Source organism: Pelodiscus sinensis, chromosome 1 (genome assembly GCF_052426305.1).
Source record: "Pelodiscus sinensis isolate ZL-2025 chromosome 1, ASM5242630v1, whole genome shotgun sequence".
Classification (NCBI taxonomy): Eukaryota; Metazoa; Chordata; order Testudines; family Trionychidae; genus Pelodiscus; species Pelodiscus sinensis.
In genome coordinates, this window is record NC_143052.1 from 27810465 (window position 1) to 27835708 (window position 25244).

The window sequence follows — 25244 nt, forward strand, 5'->3', positions numbered from 1 at the left end:
CATTTGCACTTGGGTCTCCTGTTTCTTCTCTAACAATGGTTACCTTTATTGCGTTTAATTCTGGTTCTTTTACTGCCCTCGTAGTAGTATCTGCGTTTCTTTAACAAGGGACAAGGTATGAGATAATGGCTGTTATTGTACCAGCTTCTGTTGAGAGAGAGTGAGAGAGGCAAACTTTCCAGCTACACAAAGTTCTTCTTCAGGTCTCAGAGCTCTGTAGCACAAAAGCTCTCTCTCTCATCAATAGCAGTTGGTCCAATCAATGATATTGCTTCACCCATCTTTTCTCTCTACAATTCTGGAATTGAAACAACTACTACACCACTACATATTAAGCAATATGGCTAACATTGATCTCAGATGGTTTGTACTTCTCTCCTCACTCCAGAACAGAAGAGAATGTGCTATGCAGGATTTTATTCTTGTGGAATTTGTTTGTTTTTCAGGCACATGGTGTTTCTGAGTTTGTGTTAGAGAAGACAAGGTTAAGGAAGAGCATGTTGCATTTGGAGCAGGTGGTGCTGAAGGGTTTGATGTTCCTTAGTTCTTCAGACTCTTTCTACATCCCCAGACTGACTCCGAGGAAGCAGAGTCTCTTACATAAACAAGCTACACCACTATAATAGAAAGTTGCATTGTATCTGAGAATCAGAGTTACAAGTTCCGACCTTCAACCCAGAGCTTTAGTTGATTATTTAGATTCACTGGGATGAGATCATTATGCACCTTGAAGATAAGGACTATGACCTTGACTCTGTATTCTGGGGAAAGAAAGTCCTTGTTTAGAATTACCCCCATACCAAAATCAACTCTTGGTAAAATCAATGGAGTTAAACCATGGACAAATGTAGCCTTATGGGAACAAATGCACAGCAGAAGCCTGAGTCTTTTTGGAGCTGTCTGCATGGCCAAATCAACACAGTAATCCACAACGGTGTAACAATAGCTCTGTTTGGTCTTGCCAGTTTAGATGGGAATAAACTGTATTAATTCCCATGTTATGGAACTATGTTGCAGCCTGTATGCTCTGTAAAGGTTCTAAAGAGAGCCTGTAGGGCAGAAGCAGGTTTTACCTCTTTACAAGCAACCTCCGTCCCCCGTCCCTCCCACCAGAAAAAGTATTAATTAATTTATGTAGAATCTGAATCTTCTAAGAATTTATCACAATCCAACCTACAGCTTTGGACACCTTCATAAACCTTCAGTTAGATAAACAGTATCTGAAACACATGGACCTTTCCTATGAAAGAGTATCTGTGCCCTCTTGTGGCTACATAGCACATTAAACCTACAAAGAAAAAATCCTGGATATGCACTGCTGTGAATTCAGAGCCTCTCTGAAATATTAAAGCTAAATGACCTCTATGTTTAATGAGTGAAGCAGAAGTATAAAAAGTTAAGATCAGAGTTTTATTTGGACATTTTGTTCATCCCCTGCCCCAGGCCAATGCAGAGCTGTTCTGAATGTATGCTGAATATAAAGCAGGGGTGTGTGATAATTTTCAGAGGAGGGCCTTTCCAAAAATTTGGTAAGTGATTATGGGTTATACTTTTCTACTATATTAATGGAGGGAGTGCAGAATCTGAGATGGTGTTTCGGTGCAGGAGGGGATTGTAACTTGGGGTGACGTCTGGGGTACAGGAGTTGGTGCAGGCTTTGGGAGGGAGTTTGGGTGCAGGAGAGGGTTGCAATGTGGGGCAGAGGGTTGGGATGCTCTTGGCTGGTGGCCCAGTGAACTCTCAGGCAGGCTGCCTGCCTGTTGTGGCCCTATACACCACTCAAAGTGGACGGTTGCTGGGGCAAACATGTCTCTGTGTGTCCACCGGGGAAGGAAGGGCAACGGGTCTCCATGAACTGCCTATGAAGCTGCCATTGGCTGGAAACCAACCAATGGAGAGCTGTGGATGGATTTGGGAGGAAGGGAGCTGCATACGGAGACCTGCTTTTTCCCTCCCCTGAAGAGGTCTGCAGTCAGAGGCACTTACCTCAGTAACCAGCTGCTTTGAGTGGCATGTGGAACTGTGGGAGGCAGGGAGCCTGCCTGAGCACCCTACTAGAGCACGGGACATTACCAGACCCAAGAGTTATAGCAGATTGGATCCAAATGTTTGGCAGGCTGGATCTGGCCCACGGACTGTATTTTGCAAACCAGATATAAAGTCTTATACTAGTTTTAATTACTCAAGCAATGGAGCATCTCTCACTTGCTTCAGAAGCCTAGTAGTCCTTTCTGTTAGAAAATGTTCCTTCACTCATTTTCATCCCAAAACTTCTAATTGGACCTCACTAAACAATTCATCTCCCTTCTCCTTTCCGTTTACCCTCCTATTTGTCATTTAGCTAACAAGGACATAAATTTTACGATTTCTTCAAAATCGATATTTTCAGCCTTTAAGTCATTTTGTTGTTCTTCCCTGAGGAACTTCCAAGTGGCTGAGATCTGGTATTGACACACCCAGGAATGCACGCAGTATTCGAGAGCCATAGTTCTCAAACTTTTTGGCCTGTGGTCCACCTGGTTCAATGTACATCTTTCCGTGGACCACCAATTGCTACTGGAAACTTGTCATTAATTATATAATTACGCCTGAGCCATTTTGCTAGTGCTGAGGTTAGGGAGGATGGTTTAATTTAACCAGTAAGAAAGGAAATATTAATTTAAATTATTAAACAGAATAAGCACTTTAACATTCTCTTGTTCATTTATCAAACTTCATGTTAAATAAAGTAAAATATTAATTTATGTGCAACGCAAAAGGTTATCTTATTTTCTTTATTTATGGCAGGGGAGGGAAACCTTTTTTGGGTCGGGGCCACTGATTCACAGAAAAATCAGTTGGGGACCACACAAGTGAGAGGCAAAAAAACCAAACCCCTCCAAAATCCCCCAACCCTCACTGATGTGGTCCCCAACTGAGACACTCCACTCCTCTGGCACTCCAGCCCCACTGGGGGAGGAACAGGGAGGACTGAGGTTCAGTGCTTCACAAAGGCCAGATTTACTCTTCAAGGGTTCAGGAGATAGTGGATTTTGTGGACTCTTTAGGCTCTGGGGTTAGGAAAAATGGGGGATTCAGCGTGCAGGACAGGGCTGCCAGCAAGAGGCATGGGGGTACAGGATCTGGCCAGGGGGAGGGTGCAGGAGTGGGTTGGGAGCAGGGTGTCTGGCCAGGGGGGAGGATGCAGGAGCAGGCTAGGGGTGCAGGGTCTTGGCCAGGGGAGTGCGTGAGGGAGCTAGGAGTGTGGAGTCCTGGGCATGAGGGGGTGGGAGGCACCTACTTGCCTACTTATGGCCTCCTGCTACTCCCATTGGCTGGATTCTGGCCAATGGGAGCAGCAGGGAAAGTCTCCAGGCAGCACAGCCATGTACTGCTGTTACCCCAGCCACAGGAGGGGAAGGGGGGACACTCCTTCCCTGTGAGTCAGATCCCGCAGTAAGGCTCAGGGCTTTCTCTCTCCTCCCCTTCCCCTGCAGCAGGAAGACAGCACTGGCACTCCAATCTTGAGCGGAAGCCAGGAATCATCTGGAAGGTCATCGCGGACAGTGGTCTGTGGACCACAGTTTGACAACCACTGTTTTAGAGGTAGACTCATACATTCAAAATAGAGACAAATTACCATTTCCCTAATTCACGATATCTTGCCTCTCCATATACAGCTGAAAAGTACATCAGAATTTTTCATATTTTTTGCTACCATATTCAAGTACCTAAAAGGGTGTCACAAGAAGGAGAGAGAAAAATTATTCTCCCTAACCACAGGCGATAGGACAAGAAGCAATGGGTTTAAATTGCAGCAAGGGAGGTTTAGGTTGGACATTGGGAAGAACTTCCTAACTGTCAGGGTGGTTAAACATGGGAATAAATTACCTAGGGAGGTTGTGAAATCTCCATAATCTATCTATATATTTTAGAAACGTGCATGTCAGTCTGTCTGTCTGTGAGTCTGTTTGTTCACGAACTCCTCCTAAATGGTAAGAGCTAGGACCATCAAATTTGGTATGTAGCTTCCTCTTCTCTTATCTTAAAGCAAGGTAATGGTTTGGATGTGTCAAGAAAATGGGAAGTGCTGGGACTGGGGCTGTTTTCCATAACATGGAAAGGGAGGGGCACAAAGAGGAGGGACAAGATACTGAGGTGGCCACTGGGAGCAGTGAGCTCACAGGGGAGAGCTATACGCAGAGATACCACTGGGGGCAGCTGTACAACCAAGAGGGCTGGGGCTCTGCCATCAGACCTGGTAAGTAGCCCCCCAACTCAAACTCTTTTCTCCCCAGCCCTCAGTACGGGAGGGGGAGGGACATAGAAGACCTCTGGCAGCCAGGGGGCTGAAGGGAGAGAAAAGGCCCATGCTGGTTGGAAGTCTGGGGAGAGAAAAGGCCCCACCAGCTGGTGGGGAGAGAAAGCCCCACCAGATGAGATGCCCCACCCGGATCCCCTCCTCACCCTCCACCCTCACTCTCACATTGCCCCCACCCACGTGCCCTTCCCTCCCCCACAACCCCAAGGCTCTGCCTTGACTCCTGCACCCACCAGCCCCCTGCCCTAAAGGACCCAGACAATGCCCGGTATGTCTTCTAGTTGGAGATAATTAAGAGCAGGCTAGACAAACATCTGTCAGGAATGATCTATAGATGGTGCTTGATCCTGCTGTGAGTGCGGGGGACTGGACTTGATGATCTCCCACGGTCTCGTCTAGTTCTAGTATTCTATGAGTTCATGATTTAGAGTTACCATACATCCAGGTTTTCTTCTACATGCCCTCTTTTTTGAGCGTGTTGAATATTTGTATTGTGGATAATTTCCCCGGGTTTATTAGCTTGATATTTTTCTCTCAATTTGTTATTTTTCTGCCCATCTTTCCAATATCTTTACATTTCTTTTTATTATTTGTGTCTACTCTGATGTTTTCAACCTCCTCCCATTTTAGAAACACTTGTTTATTTAACGTTTTGTTTACTCCTTTTCTGGATCACTATAGTGATGCTAAGTAAGTTTGTTCTTAACCCTGAGCCCATGGCATTGCCTTTGGCCACTTTTCCCAGGCTCCAGAAATTGCTCTGACATTGGCATTTGCTGACAGCTTGGGAGACAATTTTCAGTCCATGTGATGTGACTTTGTCTTATTGAATTTTATTTAGTTAATTTGAGTTGATTTTGTGAAACATTGTATCAAACATTTTAAGAAACTCTGGGCATGTTATGCCTATTGCCTTCTCTTCATCCACCAAAAGAAGCTCATTAGATGAGCCATTTTAAAATAACTGTCTCATTTATTAATATGCCTTCTTTCTCGCTAATGTTAATTTCTCCTTATATAGTTGCAGAAGCTCTTCTTGTTCCTCTGGGCCCACTTGATAAGCATTACCTAATTCTGCTTGTCCTTATCCTTCCGTGCCAGTCTTACCTCATTATATATTTTTGTTTGGTTTCCTTTTCTCGTCCACTTCTAGTAAAGTCCTTGTTTCAAAGAGGCTAGTAGCAAAACCAGACAAATAAAAACAGAAAAATCAACTAAACAAAGAGAAAACTTATCAGGCCATTTAAAAGCCAGAGAAGTTTTAGAAGAAGGTGTGGCACATTAGGCCTCCTTAAGAATGTCCTTTGAAATTTTGTGAATGCAAGATCCGTCTGAGATTAAATGTGTTCAGACTTTGATAACTGCATCATGCTCACAGATGGGGATTTTTATGGGGAGATAAGAGGCAAATTCATGTCCGGATTAGGACAGCATTGAGATTTGTCATGTTTCTGTAACATATATATACTGGCTACAGAGTTTGCTTATACATTCAAAGATGTTCATAATAAGATTCTTTAATGAACCCTCAGGCTGAGGTTTGGTTTAAATAAGGTATTGAACTGTTTAATACCATTTAGCATTTCATTACATCTCCCCCTATACATTCTATATTCCCACCATTTAAAATACTACATGATCTTTAAAGTTCAATGTTATCAGTTTGTTAAGTGTGTTTGAATCATACTGGCTTTCTAATTACACGACATGAGCATATAACACTTGGTCATCTAACTGTCCATTAGCTGCAATGACTGGCCGAGGTTGGATTGAAAGTTGTCTTCTTGTAGACTTTGCTCTGTTGATTGTTGTTTCTGAGAAACAAATTGTAGATTCTTGGCAGTCTCTGTTGAACTCTCCACTTTTGATCTCAATCACATACAATCTGAGCACTGAATTAATTTTCTTTATGACAAGTGGAGTTGTATGTTCTTTTTCTTCATCCAATTTGACATGAATAGGGTCACCAGGCTCTAAATGAGGTAGTCTCTGTGTGAGGTCTGTTGCAAAAGTGCTCATAAGCTCTTTTACCCTTTTTATCTGATTTGGCTGTTCTGTTCATGTCCGGCCACTTTGAAAATAGAAAGACAACTCAAATTCCTTTCCAAGCTGGAGCACTAGGTCTACCAAGAGTTGGACTACATCCAGACACTCCTGTTGATGTTGATGTGTAACTCATAAGAGCAAGACATGGATTTTCCTGCTGTAGGATTTCTTGGTTGCCTATACAGTTCTCTCAGACTCTCTATTTTCTTGTGGATAATGTGGGCTGCTAATAATATGATCAAAATCATATTTTGTTCTGAATGACTTAAATTCTGTTTCAGTAAATTGTGGTCAATCACTAGTTGTTCTGGAATACAGAAGTGAGCAAAGTGCACTTCAGTTTCTTGGCAACACTGTGACATGTTATGTCTTTCAAATATATTATTTCCATGTATCTGGAAAATAGTCCAAAGTGCCAAGGTAATGATGTCTTCTGAATTCACATAAACCTGCAGCTAGTCTCTTCCAAGGGCTGTCTGGTAGAAGTGTTTGCATACTGTATGCTTCAGTATTGTCTCTTAAGTCAACTGGTACTGGATCTCCTCTCAAAAGTCCAGTATCATCAAATCCTCCATTGAGTTCTCCTTCCACCTTTCTCACTATGCCCCTCATGGCTGCCACTAGGTGGTTGAAAAGGAAGTCAGCCTGTAATCTTTTGATGTCAGGTTGTTTACAATCTGCTAGTAGTAATTTTATTGTCTTTGGGAGAGTAATCCTTGTTTGGGATAATTTCAAAACAGTATGACATAGAGGGATTAAAAAAAAACCAAGATATTCCAGAACACACAGGACTATAATTAACATATAAAAATACTCTTAAAGCACTACTGCACTTAAAAAAGAAGAACATTTTAAGGCTCAAGACCAATTATTTTGAATCAATATCTAAATACTGAATGTTATGTTAGAAAACCTCATTAACTTGAGGTATAAATAGATTGTGTAGTTCAAATAGTCTTGACAAATTGTTGGCAATGCAAGTGACTGGAGTATGCTAAATATAGTCTTCTAAAATACATACTGATATTTTAAAAACAGTTCAATTTGTAGTAGAAGTGTAGGGACGTATCTTGAGTATGAAATGTCATATTCCTGATTTTTAAAAAGCTGCAAGGTTTTAAGGAAGATGAAGTTATATATACCCATAATGGTAGCAGTGGATGTTGGCTGTATAATGGACTTCAGTTGTAGAAATGGTCAAATTATTAATTGTGGATAATATTAGCTACTAGTTTATCCTTGTAACAATAACGACTGGAATCAGTGGATACTGACTTTTGCCCTATAACAGGATTATAACCTTTTATAACTCTAACGCATGTCTTGGGGCTGAGTTAAAAAACAAAGACTAATCTCTGCTATAGCATAAATTACCCTTTCTGAAGATTTTAAAATAGTGGGAAATTAAGTTTCATATACTTGTGTTGAAGAGCAGTCTACAAGTGCAAATGATCAATGGATGCGTTGTTTGTTTACAGATCAAGATGCACTGATTATTCTTAAATAATCTGATGAGTTGTTTAAAGGAATGGGATGCACTGAAGATAGTACAATATATTGTATTCATATAGGTCCAGTTTGCAACAATTAAAGACCCAATAGTACTAAGAAATAAAGCAAAATCTGAACTGAACAGAACAATAAAATTAGATGTTTTGCAAATTCAGATCTCATCTGACTGGATTTAAAGTATAGTCACCAGGGAGAAAAAAAACAACCAAGAATAAAAAACTCCCTTTAAGTTACATAGACCTAAGAAATAGGGCTATTAAACATAAGTGCTACCCCATGACAACTGTTCAGGAGGTTCTGTCTAGTCCTCAAAATGCAAGAGTATTTTCAGAGGATGACATGGAAACTTGATATAGAAAGCGTAGATCACGCTTTTGGTTCCCCTTTTGGTAGATATAAGCTACTGATTTCCCTTCAGGATTGCTTCAGCCCCTGTTGTGTGTAATAGTAGACAGTGGAATCCTGGCCATGTGACTAGGTAGATCTTTTTAAAATGTGACTCACATCTTGTCATCAGCGCCAGAAAACCAAAATCAGTCATTTACCAGCACTCCTTTTTGTCACATTCTTTTTACATATTATGGGAAGAAAACAAAACCTTTTGACAAAATGGAGCAAACAAGGCTACCTGAGTTGGGAAAGAAATCTGGCAGGATACCAAAGAAGCAAGCAATGTTGTGAAGGAATTGGAGAGGGAAACTTTTCCATACAGCTGCCTGCCAAGCCCAAATCCTCTAATGGTTGTGTTAAATAGTAAGTTCAGCATCCTTGGAAGTTTTTTTTGTACAGAAATAATTCCAGCTAAACCAAGTTGTGTGTCTGAGAATCTTCTTAGTTCTAAAATGTTTAGAAAATGTTTATGCTCCCTCAGGCCCTAGCAGAGATCCTGAGCTGCCCCAGGACAAAGCAGGTATGTGAGAAAGGGTTCTTCATTCTGCAAGGCCTGCCTCATGGTTGCTGCATAGCATCATTATACAGCAAGGAGAAAAGGGAAATGGTCGGTGTTTCCTAGGACCTTCTCCTTACCCTCCCTGCCAATTATTCTTCAGCTTCCAGGGGAACCCACATTGGGTATAACCATCATGACAGGTCTGATTTCCCTCTAGTCAATAGTTTTTTGTCCACTTCCTTCTTTTGTCTCACTGCCCAACTCTACCCACCAGATTCCCTTCTCCAACCTTTTTCTTCTCATCTCTCTCTCCCCCACTTCTTCCTAGAGAATCTTCCCTTTTCCCCCATTCTATGGTACTGGAGAATTTTACAGTCATTCAGAAATAGCTAATAGTAGCAAATAGGTAGGACTAGTGTTTCCTCTAAGATTTTCCAACCACGAAAGGAATGAGTTTTGGCTTGTGCACCAATGTCCCATTGCCGGCCGCCAGAGCAGACTCCCCCCCATGTGGCAGGTCCCATTTCTGACCTCAGCCACAGCAGGTCCCGGCCCCTACGCCTCCCGTGCCCCAGCAGCTCCGTCACCATGCCATCTAGGCCTGCTTTGCCTTCCAGAGCAGCCACCTGCCACACGAGGTAGAATTTTTTGTGTGCAGCAGCTTAGCAGAAACTATGGATAGGACACTTTCTAGGCTAATGAAGCAGTCTTTACCTGCGCAACCCGTTCCTACTTTATGGTGCAGTTCATAAAGAGGAAGATTCTGAAATAATTATAGCCTGGAAAATCTTCAATGCGTTAAAACTGCTCCATTCATGAGACTCAAAGACCTGCCTCTGAGTGGGATGGCTGGAGTTCTAGAAACTTCTCACCAAGGAGAATCTGGAGGCCACTCAGTGTAAACCATGAAGTAAGGATTTAGTATACATGCAATTTTAGAGTAAGTAGCAGCACCTTTAATGCAATGCTATCCAAATTCTCAGAATAAAACCCCCTGTAAGCATCCCACTGTGCAAACCATTTCATTAGTAACTGATCAGTGATTCTGTACAAACAAACCCACTTTTCCAGTAAAAAGTCAGAGGGGAATAGAAAACAGGGCTTATCCATAGATTCCTCTGTGGTTATTAGTTCTGCCATTGACTTGCAACACAACTGTGAGAAAGTGTCTGCACCTTAGTGTCATCTGTACACTGGGGATTATGATACTTCCTTTTGTAAAATGCTCTGAGATCTCTGAATGAAGAGGGTTGTAAGTGACAAGTAGGAGCTCTCATGTGCCCATTACCATAGGAACTAGATGCCCAACATAAAATTAAAAAACAAAGGGTTAGATTCTCAGCCCTTCTAAAGCACTCCAGCAATGCGAAGGGGCCATGACTGACCTCCAGAGGATTTCCCCGGGTGACACAGCTGGCATAGCAATTTTTCACCACCCTTTCTGGCACCAGCAGCATTTCCAGGGGACAGTGGCAATAGCTGAAACATAGCTGTGCTCTGGCCATCCTCTAGTGCAGGGATCAGCAACCTTTCTGAAGTGGCATGCCAAGAATTAACCCTCCTGCCCTGGGACATGCTACTCTCCCAGGGTATGTCTACACTACCCCGCTAGTTCGAACTAGTGGGGTAATGTAGGCATACCGCACTTGCAAATGAAGCTCGGGATTTGAATTTCCCGGGCTTCATTTGCATAAGCGGGGAGCCGCCATTTTTAAATCCCCGCTGGTTCAAACCCCGTGCAGCGCGGCTACACGGGGCTCGAACTAGGTAGTTCGGACTAGGCTTCCTATTCCGAACTACCGGTACACCTCGAGGAAGCCTAGTCCGAACTACCTAGTTCGAGCCCCGTGTAGCCGCGCTGCACGGGGTTCGAACCAGCGGGGATTTTAAAATGGCGGCTCCCCGCTTATGCAAATGAAGCCCGGGAAATTCAAATCCCGGGCTTCATTTGCAAGTGCGGTATGCCTACATTACCCCACTAGTTCGAACTAGCGGGGTAGTGTAGACATACCCCCAGGTGGGGCAGGGGCTCTCTCCACCATGCACCCCACTTGGTCTCCTGCCCTGGTCTCTGCTCTGGCTTTTCCTGTGAAAAGGGAAGGAGCAGTGTGTGTGCACTTCCCCACAAGCCAGATGCAGTGCAGAGCCTTGGGGCAGGAAGCCAGTGCTGGCCCAATCTTGCAGGGGATGCGATGCTGGGTCACCAGCATGGACTGGGGTGAGTGGCTCTGGAGGGTTCAGGGAAATGGGCAAGGTAGGGGTGGGAGGGTGGCTGACCCTGGAGCGTGCAGCCCTGCTGGAGGCAGGGTTTCCTGGGGGTCCGGTCCATAGCTCCATCGTCTTCCTGCCAGAGACCCAAGCACCCAGGGGCCAACGTGGCTTTGTGGCAGGGGGACCCCCCACATGTTTTCCTCTTCCCTCAGCTGCCCCTGCTGCTGCCCAGCCCTGGAGCTGCAACCCAGGCAGTATTCACCCTTTAGTGGGGGCCCAGTGATAGCGGTGCTGGCAGTTGGGCATGACTTCAGCACCATCTTTAGCCCGCCTGCTGGGGGCACCACGAGGAAGAAAGGGAGGCAAGTGGAGCAGGGAATGCTGAGGCTGCAGGGCTGGGGCTGATTAACTGGGTAGAGAGTGGCGGGCTGGAGGAGGCGGGGATGGGACTCGCAGGTGAAGGTGGTGGAGGGGCTGGAAGGCAGCTCAGCACCCCTCCGCCCAAGCAGGAACACAGTACCCCAGTGTGAGCCCCCTTCCACCTTGCACCCCAGCCTGACTCCAGCATGCCCCCCAAGTTCCATGTGGCCTAGCCACCCCCGGAGCAGTCCTAGCCCCTGAAGCAGCCACCCGCCATCCAGGCCTGCTGCCTTGGCCGTGTGGCTGCCACGGAGCAGGAACAGGGGCCATGGTGAGGCTGCCCCAGCAGGAACAGGCTGCTGGAGGAGCAGCTCATGTGGCTCAAGTCTGGCCGCTGTAGGAGATTACCCAGCTAAGCCCCTATGCACCCACCACCACCACCAGCAGCAGCAGCAGCAGCAGCAGCAGCAGCAGCAGCAGCAGCAGTTCACCTGCTTCCACTGGCTCACTGCTATTTCCACTGGCTCGCTGCCGCTTCCACCGGCCCGCTGCCGCAACCGAGTTGGGTGGGTGGAGAAGTGGGAGAGCACCAGCTGCTTGTGCACAGCCCATTCGGCAGCCTTTCTGCCTGCCCCCCGTAGCTGGTGCTGCAGCTGCACACTGGTCACGGGGGTCAACAGGCAGTGCAGGCTCCCTGCTGCATAGGGGAGGAGGGCATACGTGCCATAGGTGGCCAACCCCTGCTCTAGTGGCTGGAACAGCCCCTTGAGGTCACAAGCAACCAGGTGCACCACAGAAGAGCCCTAAGACTACTGTGGTTTGACTAGCTCTGCAAAGTTGGCATAAAGCCACCTTTGCTCCCTTGCCTCAGTCCTTTACTGAGGGCAGGTCAGCTGGACCTACGAATCTGGGCCTAATTTCCATGTGGAAATGCCATGCTTTCTACATTCTCCCTTGTTACTTTTAACATTCTCATTTAAATGTGAGGCCCAACCAGCTGTGATGAAGACTTCTGCTGATTTCTCCTGTCAGTCATCTCCTCTGGGATGAAAATGCAACAATCTCTATGTCACATGCCATGGGCCGGCCCAAAATTTTTCCTGCTAGCACTGAATGTGCCATGTCCTTTCTCACTTACAGAACCCTGACATTCCTCTCTCAGAGGAGCTCTGCATTCTTGGCATGTGTCCTTCTTCTAAATTTCCAGTGGTACACATTCAGTGGCTGTTAGCTTTGGCAGATGCAAGGAAAACATTTCGTAACACTAGAAGAATCTCTCCAAGATTCCAACCTCATATGTCTGTTCAACAACATGCTCCTCCAGGAGCATTTATTAATTGATACATTTACAGAGGAGTAAACAAAATCCCAGAGCAAATTAAAGGGAGAATGTAAGGAAGAAGGAAAGATCAAGCAACATTGTTTAGATCACTCCATTGTAGAAACGTTAAACCCAGACATTCCAAAACCAAGAACCTGCCTTCCTCCCACCCCACCCTTCCCCACAAAAACAAAAAACAAAACAAAACAAAACAAAAACCCAACTCAACCTCATGAAATTTTAACAATGGCACATTTCAGGTTCCTTTTTTGGTTGTTGAGCCTTTGGGATTCTCATTTTCAAGCTTTTTTTTGCAGCTATGAGGACTGGAGGAAATGTACTTTCCTTTTTAATGAAAGCTGATATCCACAAATACTCCCATGACACCAGCAGCTGGGACTCTGAGAAGAACCTAAAATATCATGAGGGTTATGATCAAAAGACTTGGCAACAGGGTCAGTGTGTGGTGTGTGCAGTCGGTTCCCCCGTACATGGCACCATACTTTATTATTGGCCCCGCCTGTCCGGGTAGCGCATCTTACCTTAGGTGTGACCTGAAGTTGTGGAGGCCACAGCGGGAGAAGAAGAGGAGGCTGTCATGGGTGCTGGTGGTGAGGGCGCTCCATGTGGCCCAGCCCCCCTGCCTCCGTGCTGGTGGCCTGGGAGATCTTTGTGCTGCTGGGGGAGCAGCCACCGGAGCCCTGTGCAGGCAGAGCCGGAGCCCTAGGCCCAGTGTGCATCTGCCAGCAGCCCAGGCCACAGCACCACATTTTAACTAGGCCCTGCAAATAATCACGCCAGACTTGGTTGGTAACATTGCGGTGATTGCTCAAGGAAGCTCAGCCCTGGAAGGGCTGGTTCCCCAGAGAGGATGGAAGAAGTCCCAGATGAAGTGGAGGAGTATGTAGAGAGCCAACATAAAACCTGCACATTACCTGAGTGTGTAAATATTACTTGAGACTTAGGCCTGGTCTACACCTAAAATTCAGGTCAACATAGCTATTGTGTTCAGGGTATGAAAATTCTGCAGCGCTGAGCTCTGTAGCTGTGCCAGTCTAACTCCTGAGGGTATGTCTAGACTGCGAGGATCTATCGGAAAAAGATATGCAAAATGTGCTCCTCATTTTGCTTTTCTTTTCCCAATACTTTTGTCGGGAAAACCTCCTTTTCTGAAAGCCCCCTTCTTCCCTCTGGAACGAGAAATACAGGGGCTTATGAAAGAGCGCGTTTGCTCTTCTGCAAAAAAAAGCGGCAGAGCAAACACATTCCCTGGACATGGCGGAGTTTTTTGGGATGCCTCCAGTATCCCAAAAACCCCCCGCAGTCTAGCCGGACCCTGAGACTGATATAATTGCATCCAGGTCAGTTTAGCTACTGTTGCTCAAGCAGGTGGCATTTTGACAGCAGCAGAAAACCCACTTTGGTCACTATATACAGATGGCACTTGGTAGGACCCTCTTGAGGTCCCATCTAGTTCTAATATTCTATGATTTCATGATCTACTCTACATTGGCATAACTAATTAGTTACATTGGCATAACTATGGCATCAGAGCTAGGCTTCTGTAGTGCAGATGTGGCCTTACATAGGCAGTACTAAAGCTCTTGTGCTGACCTTCCACATAGACGTGAATTTCATTCTAGGTGAATTCAGAATAGCTAATCACTGCAGCAAGGCTGAGAAAGTAAAACCAAATACAGGCACTGGCTTTGGGCTGACATTACAAAGGGTTTTCTATGGGACTCCACAAAGCAAGGGTTCAACTAGATAGTGGCTCCCCCTGCCCAACGGCACTGCAAAATCATTAGAGAGAGAGTTGTTTCTGCAAGAGTTGTTTCATTGTATAGAAGCCAAGGTCAAATTCTATCCTGTTTGAACTGGTACAAGGGTGCACTGATTTTTACTTTCCATTCTTTTAAAAGTTGGCAGTTGGTGGCTGTGAGATTTGCATGCAATGGGCAGTAGCATGTTTTTTTGCAATCTTGTGTTTATTTAAAATGTGATAGCTGCATATGCTTAAAGCAGCATACAAGACATGGCAGACAACCAAATTCCGCTTCTTCTGGAACATGACACAGCCCGTTTGCCTTATTATAAAACTCTAGAGAGAAAGCGTGTAACGGTAAGCAACTTAATGAGCCTGGGCCCCTAATGCTAGTAAATGAATAGTTAAGCAGCCAAAGGAGTTGCTTTTCATTATCAGAGGACATGGAGCAAATCCTGGGTGGAAACTGTGCCGAAAATTATATTGCTGGCCTCTGTTTATGTTGTAAGCTTTTTGGGGGCAGGGACCTTATCGTCATACTTGTCTGTAAGACACCTAACATACTGGTGATGCTATTCTAATCTACTATATATTTGAGAGAGTTTGTCTGTCTGTTCATTTGCAAATTTGACACTATCAATCTAGGATTAAACAAAGACTGTGAATGGCTAGCCAACTACAAAAGCAATTTCCCTTCTCTTGGTGTTCAGACCTTCATATTGGCTGCTAGAAGTAGGCCACATCCTCCCTGACTGGATTGACCTCGTTATCTCTGGCCTTCCTCGTGATTGGTACTCCCTTCTTTTCGTGTGCCTGTATATTTATACCTGCCTCTGGAATTTCTACTACATGCATCTGACGAAGTGGGTCTTTGCCCATGAAAGCTTAAGTTCCAATAAATCTGTTAGTCTCTAAGGTGCCACAGGACTTCTCATTGTTTCTGTCTGTTCGGCTGTTTGTGTGTTTGTCTGTTTGTTCAAGGACTCCTCCTAAAGAGCTAGGACCACCAAATTCAGTATACAGCTTCCTCTTATCATAACTTAAAACAAGCTAGGGGTTTGGTTGTGCCAGGACAATGGGTTGTGCCTGGAATGAGATTACTTCTCATAAAACCACACAGAAAAGAGACCAGGCAAGTGAAAGGGGCTGGCTGGACCCAGGTGACCCTTAGGGAGTGTGGCAGGGTCTGAAGCTTCCCCCAGTGCGTATGGGGACATTGCTGGCTGTTCCCCTTCATCAGGGAATGAGAAGAAAGTGCAGTCTGCTGCATTCCTCACTCTGGCTGGGGATCACAGGGGGCAGATAAATCTTGACCTGCCTCAGTGGGGGACATGCACCCCTCCCCCAGCTGTGTCCGCTGGAACTGCAGTGACCATGGAGGGGTACTTCTCACCTGGCCCCAAGCTGCTAGGTGAGAGAGGGCTGAGGTGGTCTGCTCTCCCCAGGGTAGCTTGCGCACTGAATCCCGCATCCCCAACCCCAAACCAGAACAATGATTTAAATGAAGCATGTAAATTTTCATTTTATTTTCCAAAAAACAAAAATTATTTGAGTTAAGGACCTGAGCAACACCAGCTAAATCTTCTAGTATATAAATATATAAAAATGAAGCAGGAGTTGGCATAGGGTTGGCCATGGTATCTGACAACAGAGATGGGACAAAACTGGGAGATATTTATTTCTCATTCAAAAAAAAATTAAAAATAAACCCAATTACTGTAGCCACCAAGAATAGCTGGGCAACTTCAGCTAAGGTCTTTGGGGAGAGACCCCAGCACTTAAGGGTAGATTGAATTGCTAATGGGTTATTTACAGCTCGTCCTCTAGGAACACATCATATGTAGTTTTAATGGCTTTGTGATGACCAACAGTCTCAGAGGATATTAATGTGACAGGTTGGATCACAGAGATCCCCTGGGGGCTGTCACCCCCAGTATGCTGGTCATGCCACTGAGCACACCTGCGAGCCCTCCAGGGCACTCCACCACCCTGTCCCTCTGGATCAGAAGTCCTGGTTTCCCGCTCAGCAAAGGCATAGAGTTGGGGTAACAACCCCCCTTCCCCCCCAGCAAAGTAACATAGATGCTGAAACGGCACAGCTCTGGGAGAGCTTAGCTATAGGGACTTGATTTCACCCAGCTTATAGGAAAAACAAGACTGTTCATAGGACATTGATTTGAGTACTGAGCCATTATGTTTCTGGAGTATAACTAATGGCCCTCATTATAACATCTAGATTTATAAACAGGTTCGAACTCCATATTTTTAACTTAACATATGAGAATGATATTGCACAGAAATAAAATATAAACTTTCAGATACTGTAACTTTTAAAATGATGTCACAGGACACATTTTGCCTAAAGCATCTTCATGTTATGCATATTCATATTCAGAAGCCAATTTTTTTAACGCATGGGGACTGTGACAATTAACTTTGGGGAAATTGAAGGGTCAGATTCTCTGCCGCACCCCATATCCATTTCATTTGTTTGAACTGGCTGTCCCACAAGAGCTTGCTTAAGCTGTCCTTCAGTGGGAGCTCTGTGTAAATAATCAGAATACAGGACTTTGTACCACAGTCATCAATGCAGTCTTGTCTGTGCTTAACACTTGCAGGCACAGTACATGACTTGCACTCCTTTGATGTGTAACCCCCAAGGAGATTACCTAGGTTCCTGGGGCTCTGTCTGCTGGCAGCTCAGGGAGAGGCACACTGAGTTTGCCTTCGCTCCCCCTCCCTACCAAGGACAGAGTCTGCCCGGCAACCCATAGGGCAGTGGTCCTCAACACGGTGCCCATGGGTGCCACGGCACCCGCTGGGGCATTTATGTGCGCCTGCCGAGTGACCAGGGCTGGCCCAAGCCATTCTTGCGCCCTGAGCCCAGGGCGCATGGGGGTGCCGGCCCCGGGCGCATGGTGCAGGTGCAGCCCTGCCCCTGGGCGCCCGGTCAGCCCCAAAAGGCTGGGGACCACTGCCATAGGGAGTGAGAGGCCCCATCCAGGGAGTTCAGGAGGGGAAGGAGGAGCCATTGTTGGAGGAGTCTGGAGCCAGCCTGGGCAAGGGGAGGACTGGCTGTGTGGGAGCTAGTAAGCCCCAGGCCTGCATGCAGGTTTTCCCCTGAGAACTGGCCTCTAGGGACCTGAAGGCAGGATCCCGTAGCTGGGTTTTATTTCTCCACTGTTGATTCCCGGTTTGTGGAATTTGCTGGGAGGCTTCCCCAGCCAGGCTGAGTTGGCTCTCCAGCTCCCTGGGTGAGACCAGTCACCACACGGTCAGCTCTGCTCTGTCTGCTGGTTCGGGGCTGCTGCCTGCTGTGTGGGTCTGAATGCTGAGGTAGGAGATTATAGTTTGAATTTTGGTGCAGTTGTGTGGCCTGCACCTTGAGCCTTTCACCCCTTTGTGGTGAGGGGAAATCCTGGGACCGAAGCAGCCTGATTCCTGCCTGAAGAGGATCTCTGCCAAAAGAGACCAGCCCCTCTGCAGTGAATGAGTCATCTCTGAATCTGAGGCTCATTCATGGAGTGTAAACAAAATACAGGACTATGTAGCACTTTAAAGACTAACAAGATGGTTTATTAGATGATGAGCTTTCGTGGGCCAGACCCACTTCCTCAGATCAAATAGTGGAAGAAAACTGCCACAACCATATATACCAAAGGATACAATTAAAAAAAAATGAACACATATGAAAAGGACAAATCAAATTTCAGACCAGAAGGGGGATGGGGGAGCGAGGGGGGAAGGTAAATGTCTGTGAGCTAATGATATTAGAGGTGATAACTACACCAGACTAACACGGCTACATTTCTATCACTATTCTTCATGGAGTGTGTGAGTACACCATCTTTTAGTTAGTAAATCAGGGAATTTGTTTGGGGATTTTATAACCTGCTGCATATTAAACCTGTGGAGGGATTTGCCACCTTCTTCCACTTGTGACTCTTTTGGGCTGTACTGGACCCAGTCAGCCCCACTGCTAAACCACTGCAGAGAATAATTTTGTGGTCAGAAGTCATCAAGGGCCCCAACAAAGTACGCGTACCAACGGTAATAGTGTTTTACCCTGTTATATTATATTTGTCTCCTGTTTAATATAATTGTGTTTATTATAGTGTATGTGTTTGTGTTATTTTCTGGGAGTCTCCAACTATCTGGCAAATACGTGGTGATTACCCTGGGTTAGAATTTTCCTCCCAAGTTGCCCTGGTGACCCTGCCAGGAAGGAGCTGCCTTCCCCAGCTGGTCTTTCACTCGACGCCCATGCCCAAGCCTGCTTTTTGCAGCCCGCCTACCCCCAACAATTCTCTTCAGAACTTCCAAAACAATCAAAGCCACTTACCGAGCATATCCTCTGCTGTTTGTGCTTCCCTAAACTCCAACTGTTGTAACTGGCTAGCCTCCTCCAGAGTAGAAAATAGCTCCTGGGTGCATGCATCTATGGGCTCTGAGTCCTCCTCTGGCTCTGGGTCCTCTCCTCTTGGCACACTAGTCCACAATTTCCTCATCCTGGCTCAGCCTACTCTAGGATGGCCCCTGAAGCCCTGAAATATCTACAGGAGTTTTTGGAATGGAGGTGGGGTCACCCCCAAGTATGCTATCCAGCTCTTTGTAGAACTGGTAGGTTGTGGGCACAGTACCAGAGTGGTGGTTTGCCTCCTATGCCTGGTGGTAGGTGTTCCTCAGCTCCTTCACTTTGACCCTGCACTGCAGTGCGTCCCAGTCATGGACCAGCCTTCTCTCTCCAAGTGCTGATAACGTCTAGCACCTCAGCACGGCTCCAGTAGGAGATCGCCTGGTGCATGGAGCAAGCATGGTCACCTGGAAAGATGAATTGAGAGCATTCCATGTGTTGCCAAGCAAACAGGAAGAGGACTTTCAAAGTTCCAAAGGAATGTAAAGCGTGAGTCTGGGGATTGGTCGCCTGAGTGCAGGGCAATAGAATTCTAACTGATGACCAGAGAGGTGATAACAGGCATTATGGGATAGATACTGGAGGCTAGCCACAATGTAGTACTACACCAGGATGTCCACATTGGCACCCCAGCACTGTAACCACAGCATGGTAAGCTCTACACCTCTTGTCGAGGTGGTTTACCTGTAGAACGCAGCAACTGTGGAGACAGTGCGCACTAAATGCCTCGCTAGTGTGGACACCTCAAGAGTTACAGCACTGGGAGCTGATTTACTGCTTTAACTTGCCAGTTAGACAAGGCCTTAGTTTAATTTCTGGTGTTGGATGCAGAAATACAAAGTTCCATCACATGGCAGCAGCTGCTTGGAGTCTTAAATCCCAGTGGAGCCTTCTGGAAAGTCAGAGTAAGATACTGTTGGACAAAAACTACTTTTGGCAGTAAATTTTGGAAAGCTGAATGTTTTCCTGGTACTGGGATTGGCTCAGTTTTTGTTTCTCTTCACAAGCTTCCTGTTTACTCAGTGGAAGATGTAGCCTCTTATGGGTGTGTTCGTTCTCTCTCTCTCTCTCTCTCTCACTCACTCAATTTGTCCTATTGGCAAGGATGGAGCACTTGTCTATTTCATTTTTGTTATGGTTTACTTTCATTCAGCTGGGGAGGCGGGAAGAAGGGCCCAATGTTTAGTCAAAACTTTCTCCAATTCTCTAAGCAAGTTTTAACTTTTGTACAAAGTCAGAAGCAGGAAAAAATTGCTAAGTATCTTGTAGCAAGTGACTGCAGCGTCAAATCAATGTTTCCCACCAAAACAACTCAATATCTTGTTTACATCAGTAGTTTTGTTTCCAGATATTGTTTTGCTATAGTAATATTTCCAGTTGTCATTGTTAATATCAATTTTTTTCTGCAAACATTTCAGCATGTTATGTTACAGGCACAAGTTCATACACTGTCTTCTATGAGAGAAGAGAATTGCTAGGGGCATTTAATAGTGCATTATTGATTGTGAGCTGTTGACAGACAAGAAAGAGTGATACAAGCACCTGATTCTCTTTTTACAGTAAAGTAACTCTCTTGGCTTCAGTAATGTTACTTTTGATTTACACTGATCTACGTGAGAAGAATTCTTATTTACAGAATGTTCACCATAATGAGTAGTACTGCCAATCCGAAACAGTCAAAAGTCATGAGATTGATTTAATCATGAAAATTAAACAAAAAAATTGGGAGTTCTGTGTATTTGTCTTTTAAGATTTGAACCGTTAAGGTGCATTGAGGACAGATTCTCCATGAGGGCTAGGAACATTTTTGAAAGTTTTTTTAAAATGATAGTCTCATACAATCAAAGGATTCCAGAAGCTGGAGCTGCTTCTTTGAGCAGGTGTTAATGTGGATCTCACTGTAGACATTCATGTGCCTTTTGTATGAGCTCTTTATCTATAGAATAACATTGTCAGTTTAGGGTGTGACAGCTTAGCACATGTTTTTGTACCTCCACTACGAAAGCACAAATGGCAGCACAAATCTCCCATCAGTTCCCTTTTACTGCCCATGACAGTAAGCTACAACTGCAGTGCCCGACCTCCTAGCCTTTAGCATTACTGATCGCCAGTTAGCAGTTGTTTATCTACACTTAGAGAATCCTATTCAAACCTGTTTGTCAATTTGGAACATTAAAAGATAAACCATATGCACCACCGAGAGAGGTGTTTTGGGCCACTATTACGCCTCATGGCAGACTCTAAGGCTGTGTCTAGACTACATCCCTCTTTCGACAGAGGGATGTAAATTCGACACTTCGAAACTGCAAATGAAGTGGGGATTTAAATATCCCACCCTTCATTTGCATAATCGCATCCTGGCACTCTTTCAAAAAAGCGCTATTTCGAAAGTAAAACTGCGGTCTAGGTGCGGTTCTGCTGAAAACGGCAAGCTATTTCAATAGATCCTGTACTTCCCCACTTGATTTGCAATTTCGAAGTGTCCAACTTACACCCCTCTGTCGAAAGAGGGATGTAGTCTAGACACAGCCTAATTGCCCCAGCTTCAGACCCTGTCCATGCTGCTGCAGTCTTATTGCAAAGCCAAATTACAGTTTTCAAGCTCTCTCCAGAAGTAGAGTTAAAAGAGCTTGAGGGTACCTCACTGGAAGGAATTCCCAAGAGCACCTTCCTGGGTTTTCAAAAGGGTTGTGCATTTGGGTGGCAGCAATACAAATCCAAAGCCAGGGAATCTGACCTTGGGGAGTTTTAACACAAGGCTTTAGTGGGAAGAGATTTTTAAAGTTTCTTGCAGGCCTTCACCTTCTGTATTCAGAGTGCCAGAGTAGGGAATAGCCTTGACATAACCCTTTCCCCATCCCTCTTCAAAAACACATCTTACAAGAGCCACTTGAAAACAAAAACAACCCCTCTTTATTTCATCTAGGATCCAGAGAGAAGCTACCTCAGGAGTACAAGGCAAGAGGTTTCCATTCCCAGTATTTCCTTTTCCCCAAAAAAGAGAGGGGCTTTTTTTTAAACTTAGTGCCAGATTAGAAGGGTGAAAAAAAAACCCAGTTATTTTCTAAAGAGAAGCCACAAATTCCAGTCAAAGGTCTAAACATAAGACTATTTGCAAGAGCAGCCTGGAAAGGATCAAACAGGAGAAAGAGAAAGAGTAATTTTGTGTTTTCTGGTTTCAGAGAGGGATAAGACTCATCATACATCCAGACAAGGGATGATCGACAGGGTTGCATTGATTATATGCTACCTGGCTAGTTTTAAAATAGTAGCATTCTAGTAAATGTGTTGTTTCCCAGATCTGAAGACAAGCTCTGTGTAAGCTCTAAAGCTTGTCTCTCCAACCAGCAGAAATTGGTCCAGTAAAATATATTACCTTACCCATATCGTCTGTTTAGATTTAAAATGTCATTTCAGCCAGAGACCAAAAATCAACACCAGCCGTTCTCAATAACAATAATAAAAGGAAGTCTTATCATGAGCTGGGCAGGAAAAGACCTTAGCATTTTCTCCAAGAGCCAAAAAACCCAGCACGTTAATTTGTTACTTACAAATTTGAATAGATGATCCCACCTGCATACAACCTGCTGTTATCACTTCTGATAGGAGAGGAAAGGTGAAAGTGAGTCATGTCAATTGTTTTTGTGACCATAAGATAGAAGCAAGGATGCTTTAATGAGCCATTGATTCATAACTTGGGTATGCTGTGAGGTGCAATACCAAAGGCTAAGCAAGATCAACCAGCTGAGTCATGCATTAGTGGCTTAATTGTGCTGGCTCTGGAGAGCCTTATTACAAGATGACTCCTTGGGCATTTTAGAAAAACACATTTTTCACAATTAGTTCAGTGTAAGTGTTTATATGTATTTTCTTGGTGTGAAAACCCCTTCACAGTAAAGAACAGGAAAAAGTAATAAGAAAAGCCACCCTTTAATTTAAAGTATAATTGTCATAGGGTTTGCTAGGTCTTAAAAGATGTGCATAGTCTAGCAAGTTTTTTTACTAATTTCAGTCCAAATATCCTCTTCCTAAAGGATATCAGTACCAGGAATGTGATAAGCCTGTGGCCTGCATTAGAAGCATTTATTTTCCAAAGTTTAAGGCTTTTTGGATTGTCCACTATTTTCTGGAATCAGCAGAGTTTTCAATAATGTCACTTTGAATTCTCATTTTTTATTAGGAAATAAAGTAAAATGGAAACTTCAAACAGCTGCTGATCTGGATGTTTTTTAAATTTATAATTAAAAAGTGTATTTGAAACCAGGAAGTGTTTCCAGAGCAAGAATTAGAAAATCTGAAAACAATAAAAAAAGGTCTGTTGGATTTAGGCTCCAAGATCTAGGAACATGCAGTGTATGTACTACACATTAAAATGCTTGTGGGGGGGAATCAAAATGAGTTGGAAATGAGTGATACGCAAAAATATTCATTATGTCATTTACTGCACTATTTTTAGTTATATTCAAATACCTACGTATCATATGTCTTATGAAGAAGCTATTAAACAGATATTACTTCCCCAAAAGAAAGTCAAAATTCATGCCTTTCCACTATTTTGCTGAAGACATCTACAGGAATAAATAACTATTAATGCATAATATACCAATCTATTCCGGAATATGCAGATGAAGATGAACCATCAACATGAATACTGGATCCTTGCAACCCCATTGCCAGAGCTGGATAGAAAACAATTTTCTAATCCCATGAGTGTTTTTGTATTTTGAAATTATCAAAATTGGGACAAAAAGTCAAACTTTCAAAAAAGTTCACCAACCTGATATTCAAAATAAAACCAATCAGATGAGGTCAATTGAAATATTTTATTTTGATAATTTCAAAATGCTTCATTTTCATTTCAACCATTTTTTATTTTAATCTTTTAAATGTAAATGAATTAGCATTTCTAAACGTAAAGATGTTTCAAAGCAAAAAAAAAAAAAAAAAAAAAAAAAAGCCAAACCCCAAAATAAAAAACAAAAAATCCAACCCTTTTCATTGCAAAAATGTCAAAATGAAACATTTTAATAATTTTGAAAAATTTTCTTAACCTTTTTTTAAGAATTTGGAGATTTGTCAAAACCAACACTTTTCCCCAGTTTTATTTTTGGCAAAAAATAGCCGTGTCAGAAAATTCCTGACCAATGCCACTCACTGCCTAAATTATTTTTATAATAACTGCTACTGAAAACCACACATTTAGTTTATTTTACCTGGAGAGAAAACAGTTTAAAAATTAAAACAAAACAAACAAACAAAAGAAAAAACCCACCTTTTTTCCCCTGATAAAAATACTGATAGCCTTTCTAAAACTTTATACTGTACAAACAGTAAGTGATCAGATTAACAAGTACCATAACTGGATGACTCACAATGCATTGTGCTGGTCAAACCAATGCTCTGAAAAGTATAAATCTCTGAATGGTGAGAACACCAGATGTATCTGATTTTTAAAATGGCACTGCTGCTCAAGACTTATGATGTTTTATATCGCACTGCTTATAAAGTTTTACTGGTATATTATTATATTCTATTAAACAATCAGCCAAAGAAAGTTGCACTTTCTGGAAATAAGAAGTTACACTCTGTATCAAACATACTATGGAATTTGGGGTCAAGTTCATGAATTGAAGCTTACCTTAAAACTCTGATATTGATGTGTAAAGAAAAACAACCGCCTCTCTCCCCCCCATTTTATAATTAATTTTCAAAGTAAGATGCATATTTTCATTGTAGAACTGTGTCTCAGAAAATGGACTTAAGGATCATAGAGATAACTGACTAAACAAATGCTTCCAGTGTGGTACCTTGGAAAAGGGGGCTAGTACGAGCCATGGATATATAAACAGGGAAATATTGAATAGAAGTAGGAGATGTACATGACATTGGAGACCCACTGCATACAGTTCAGATGTCCACATTTTTGAAAGATGTAAAACTGGAGATGGTTCTGAGGAGAGATCCAAGAACAATTCAATCTCTGAACAATTCTTTACACTGGGAAAATGAAGGAGTTCAGTTGGGTTAAGAAACAACTGGATTGTGGTTTAGAAGTAACTACGCAGAGAGAAGGTACACGATGCTAGAGAGAAGTCCTTAATTTAGTAGACAGAGGCTGAATCCCATGGCTGTAAGGTGCCACTAGGAAAACATCAAATTTAAAATAAGTAACACATTTTAGCACTGACTTAATTACGTTGTAATAGTTTGCCAAGTGCCATAAGTTAAAATTCTAGAGTACATAAGACAAATTGTGTTTTGTCTTATGTTAAACTGGGTGAAAAAAACTCTGGGGTTTTATAGGCAGGTACAATCTCTACTTAACTGCTGTCCAATTAATTATTATGAATTGTTCTTTGTTTATATTACAAGAGTATCCAGGGGTATCAGCTAGGATCCTATTGTTCTGTACAAATATAAAGTAAA

At 43.8% G+C, this 25244-nt stretch overlaps 1 pseudogene; it reads right to left on the reverse strand.

Annotated features, from left to right (window-relative positions):
• Positions 1 to 654: 654 nt before the first annotated feature.
• Positions 655 to 19383, reverse strand: LOC149525545 (uncharacterized; annotated as a pseudogene).
• Between the last annotated feature and the right edge of the window lie 5861 nt (positions 19384 to 25244).